The sequence below is a fragment of the Crinia signifera genome, chromosome 4, assembly GCF_055691185.1.
Source record: "Crinia signifera chromosome 4, ASM5569118v1, whole genome shotgun sequence".
NCBI classification, from domain to species: domain Eukaryota; kingdom Metazoa; phylum Chordata; class Amphibia; order Anura; family Myobatrachidae; genus Crinia; species Crinia signifera.
In genome coordinates, this window is record NC_139220.1 from 244,544,085 (window position 1) to 244,550,238 (window position 6,154).

Sequence of the window (6,154 nt, forward strand, 5' to 3'; positions counted from 1 at the left end):
CGCACAGTACAAAAAGTATGTGCTGCACATACTTTTTGTACTAGCTTTTTCTAGCATAGCATCGCATCGTATGCACATCGTATGCACATCGTATGCACAAGGCATACGATGCGATGCTATGTGTGCTAGTTAAGCCCACAACGCACGCCGGGATCGGTGCATGTGTTGGCACCTTAAGAAAGCAAAACATTGATCCTCAGTGTGTGCAAACGGCGGACCGATTGAACCAGAATAACCCCCTTTGTCCAGAGGTGTACAAAGCACAACAGTACAACAGATTTGTGTAAGAGACTCTTTAACCCCTTAAGTGGTGGGTTTTGCTGGGGCAAGACAAACCTTGTCCTGCCCCAGCAAAACCCACCACAGGACATTGGATTTTCCCGGGATAGCCCGTTGCGGCAGCGCAGCTGAGCCCAGAAAATTTCCAGGCATACCACCCAAGGGGTTAATAATGGTATATATTATCTGAAATGACCATGTTGTAAGTTCAATTTTTGGTGAAAATATGAATCTACTGTAGCAAGGTGTCCTTATACAGCTGGGCACTTAAATATTCATTGCCATAACAGGGTAAATGACAAATTGAAAATACAAAACAACATGATATCAAATACAGGTATTGCAGGCTGGCCTCTCTATTTAGACGACAGGAGCTCCCTGGTAGGAACAAAAAACGTGTAGGAAAAAAGCCACAACAAATAAAAAATATATATATATCTTTAATAACGGGGAGAAAAACAAGAACAAATTGGCAAAAGGTTCACAGCGGACACGTATTCCTCAGGCTCCAAAATAAGTTCACAGCATGACCCAGTCTTCTTCTTTTTTTTTACTTGTAGTTGCTCGAAAAATAAATACAATAGGCTGAAAAGACGAGGTCAAGTGTGTACCGAGGTAATGGCGGTGATTACAAGAGCTTGCACAATTTTTGCACACTTTTCCAATACAAAACAAAAAACAGCATAAATGGTTTATAATTTTCCTCCTTTGAAAAGCATTGATGAGCCCTGGGAATTAAGTTCAATAGTCCTTTTTTCTGAATGCGCGTCTGATTAGATGGATTGTCTGCCTGTGTATTTCTTTTGGTTCTAATGTCGGTACCAGTTTCAAACCAAGCCTCTTGTTGCTTTTACTTTAAGCATGAACAAAAGCAACAACTAAGGTGATCAGAAACACAAATTGCTGAGGAAAAAAAATCGATTTAATAATAAAAAAAAGGGTTAAAGTGATGCAATTTGCATCAATTTAGCTCTGTCCCCCTTCTGCGGATCATCGAATAGCGTCATTTTGCTTTTTTTTTTTTTACTTATGACTGAAGTGTTATAACAGAGTTGGGTGTGGATCATAGGGTTGATAGTGTCTAGATTGACCATGAATAAATGACAGGCACAAGATTGACATAGGGAAAAGGTTGACATGCCTTAGGACGACATAGACAAAAGGTCAACATAAGTAATAGGTCGACAAGGCAAAGGTTGCCCAAATAAAATGGGGTTTTCATGTTTTTTGCTTCAATGCCGACATCTGTCACCATAAACCCTCCATTTATTGTAGCGCGTGCCCTCGAATGGCTCGCTATGCTTTGGTAATGGTGCCTTTCTCTGCTACCTCTGCGCTTGGATCGCTGTACCAATCCCATTTGTAGTCCACATGGATGGTAAAGCAGGAAAAAGTGCAAAGAATGAAAAATATTGTGAAAAACTCATGTCGACCTTTTCATGTGTCGACCATTGCCACGTCAACATATTGCTTGTCTTGACATTTTTTTCAATGTGGACCTAGTGCATGTCATCATTTTTACCATGTCGACCTACTGACTGCCAATCATTCATGGTTGACCTACTGAAAGTTTCTAAATATGATAAGCATTGAAATGTATCCCCTAGATACTGTTGACCTATCATACGGATACTGTTCTTACCTAGTCTAGTATAGGCTTAACTGTCACGTTTAACTCTTAGTAGGGGAAATATATTTTAAGTGATATAAATCTCTCTGTGATGAGCGGATGGGCTGGATGTAATGGGTTTGCGAGTCCAGCAGCCATGCTGGATGGATTTTTAAAGGGGCCATATTTTAAAAGGCAAAACAATGCCTTCTAAATGATTGTTCCTTTAAAAAAACCTCGGAGTTCGGCCAGCATCCTGCACAGACTTTGCGGGATGCTGGCCGAACTCTGAGTTTTTTTTTAAAGGCCACTGGACTCACAGCTTAATACATCCCGCCGCAAAAATCTAAAGCACAATTCAATCTATACATCATAGCTAGTAATACATTTCAGAACTATATATACATATATATAACAAAGCAACTAAAAAAATCCCTGGCTAATTAATAATCACCATGGTTGCAACAAATGTCCTTCTTGGGCCACCATGCTCGAGCTTAGGGCTCCAAACAGGAAGAGCTGCCACATATATTCGGGGAAGCTCTCCATATCCACAGAAATGTCCAAGGGGGATACTGCAGCATGCGTCTCACTCATCAGCTCAAGACAGCAGCTAAGGAACAAACTACTCAGCTCCACAGCATTCTTCATCATCTTCTTCTGACAAATGAGGCTGGCTGCGGTATCCATGCGATCCGCTATGTATATTAATATTATAGTCCTTCGTAGTCACAATATTATCTCAATATCTAATTTACTGGTATTCTTCTGAAACTATTACATATATATTTGTTTTCTTCTTCAAACTCAATCATGACCTTGCAAACCTTCAAACAGGTCCCTCACATACTGTACAAGACTTCACTGTTACCTACATCTCCAACCTCTTCTCCCTAAATACTACCTCTCACCCTATCTGGTCACCACTGATTATCGCCTCTCCTCTGCCCATGTGCAGTGGATATCATGTTTTTGCCCATGTTGCCCCTTTCACTGAAACAAGCTTCCTCACATTATTACTCTTCCCGACCTTGCAAACTTTCAAACAGTCAATGAAACCCCTCCCATTCATCAAAGTGTACCCTTCCTTCTAACCTACTCTCTTTACCCCCCCCCCCCCATCCAAAGTTATAGTACTTCATGCCATCAGGCAACCTTGATTCCCCCTCTTGTCAACTGTTCCCCCACCCCCCTCTAGGTTCTTCAGATCTCTCCTACTCAATGACCATATATACCCATATATTCTTACATGGACAAATACTTTACTTCCTTACATTTTTTTGACTCAATTATATAACAGCAACTTTCATTTTAGCTTTAATATTCTTTATGCCACATGTCATACCATCGATCATTGAAGTAATGCTACACCCAACATCTTGGTAATAAATGATATTGGAAGGTCATCAAGACTGGGGGGGGGGGGGGGGGTGGGACCTCCATCAATCATCTATACATAGACAGGTGGGACGGATGAAATGTAACAAATAGTGGGGTAGATGTATTAACCAGCGTTAAATGCAATAGAAACAGCCGCCGGTTAACGCTCGGCATGGCTGTCCCCTTCAATCCGCCTGACGTTTATGGCACGGACGATGTACAGTATGACTGGCCGTCAGGCATATATCGCCCATTACGCCACCCCAGTCGCTTCGCCAGCGATGGGCTAGCGTTGTTCTATACCCACTGCAGGGGCAGTGCTAGCCCTGCTGCTTGCTCCGGGCTGCACTTGAGAATATTGAGATCTCGCACATGCCCAGAGATCCAACCAGGGGAGAGGGGGGGCTGTTTTTTTTTATATGGCGCATGTGCAAGGCTGCCGGGGGCACCGATAAAGAGAAGTGTGGACACGGAACATAAATGCTCTCCTTTTTAACTGCAGGGGGCATAATACATAGGGTGATACGGGTGCCTGCTTCTCCTCGTTATGCAGGAGAAACTGGACCCCTTAATTACAAAACGTAAAATGTATTTTACTACATCTGCCTACTGTATTTTCAAAACCATTGATTTTCTGAGTTGTTTTGCTGTCGTATTTAATTATATTTTCCAAAAAATGCAAAACTATCCTGATTTTGCTGAGAATTTACTGCTTTGAATCCCACTACAACAATTGGACAAATTGCTGTTCCATTCATTTAATTTTACAGTACAGTATGTTTTAAATTTACCTCTGGTACATGTAACGTGTTGATATTCACACTGTTGACACTGACATAATATTGACATTGGGGTTATCTAATTGGGTATGACGAAACATTAGGAGTGAAAGTTTTGGGCAATTTTTTCTGATCTTGCACCAATTTTTTTTTTTTTTACAGTGTATCCAATTAGATCTCCCATAAATAAACAAACTGTTTCATTCAAAAGCACACGGGATTATTGAAACCTGTGTGCTTTTGCCACTGCAGCCCCCCAAAACTTGGCACTTATTGGGGATTTTGCTTATAGGACAGCCCCTGGCAAAGCAATTACCAGCGATCCATGATCATAGTAAATTAGATACACCCCATTGTTGTAATGTCGACATTGTGAATGGTGACAGTCATAATGCCGACAGATGATTTTACGATTATTGTTATGTTAACTGGGAAAGTAAAATCTGATTGTGGACAAACAGTAGACAGAAGCAAATTGTCAACATGTGTATATGTTGATATCTGTCGACATGGACCCCAATTAGTGTACCGCATACCCTCGCACTTCGTTCCCAATTTTACTCCATGTGGATCTACTTCTGAGTAACACAATTGTGAAAAACTAATGTATATTATTATTAGTACTATTGTTATTATTATTATTATATTATTATTATCAATATTATTATTATTATTATTATTATTATTATTATTATTATTATTATTAAATATTATAATGTGTGAAAATATCAATGGTTGTCTATAATATAGTGAAACATAATGATAGGTATTAAACTCACCATCGGGTATCCCCAGGTCCACACTTTACAACTTATCACACTAAACCATAACTTAACCTTAACTTAGATAACTTAATCTAAAATAAAGACACGGACACAAAGTGCTGGCGTTTCAAAAATGAATGTCAAATTTATTTTTGACAATAAAACTATGACTATAAATGGTGTTGGCACTAAAAAACGGTCACTATAGGAAAGTGGGGTTAAAGATCACTACACATACACACCATCGCTGGTGATCACTCTCCCTGGTCATCCACCCAGGCAGGTGGTGTGGCCATCCCCCGTGCAGATGCATGGCCCATGACAATCGATGTCAAGGGAGAGTGCACCCCACTATCTACACACACACACACAGAGTTCTTAAAGGATGACAGTTCTTTACCGCCGACGAAGAGAAATAGGGAAGGGTGGGTGGGGCTTCGCAGGACAAAGGGAGTTCACATCTAGCATGTGATCTTTCCTACCCTGTCTAAATCCCCCCCCCCCCTGCTCTGATAGGCCTTGTGCCCACCTTCATTATCATATCACATGATTATCTACAAAGTGTAACCTGCAGGAACCCATCAGTGGTTTATGCTCTCTCATTGCTTACTCAGCATTCGCGTTTCTGCTATCAAGACATACAGGTACAAACAATAATCATAGGCAACTGGAACTGTCACAGCCCTATAAACTGCATGCTAAACATAGATATAACAATTGCTATAAACGTGACAATTGAATACGGTTTGCATAAAACCTGCATGAAGTTCTGTAGATTTCTGAGCTAGGAGGCTCACTTGTAGCTGAGAATATCTATAATCACATCATGGGTTGTGAAGACTTCCGCGCTGCGTCACATCTTCCCTTTACAGTATTTACTCCTGTGGTGGTGAAGAATGCTGGGCACTGTGAGGCAGACTGTGACTTGTTGTCATGCAAATTAGCTTACAACAACAAAATCACTAGTCTTCCACATAGAGTCAGCCTGCGAGAGGTCTCTTCTCCCATTTATGGAATTCGTATGTCTCCTGCTGTGACGTGATTGGGAGGTGGGCTGCAAACCTAAAACATTTTGTTGGAGAAAGGACATACATATAAATTGCAGGCCCCTGTCCAGATGAATGACTTATTTGATGCCTGTGCATCCGTCGCTGTTGTAAAATCCCAGAGGCGCAAGATCTGTGCACTACGGCAATCGCTGCCTGGAAACTTGGGCACAAAGTTGCGTAAATCAGTGGTGGCATTGCTGTTACACATGCAGAAGGGATGGATTTTCTATATAATAGTAATATTGTGGAATATAGTTTTTATTTAACACAATCGCAGCAGTCGTGTTCCCCACA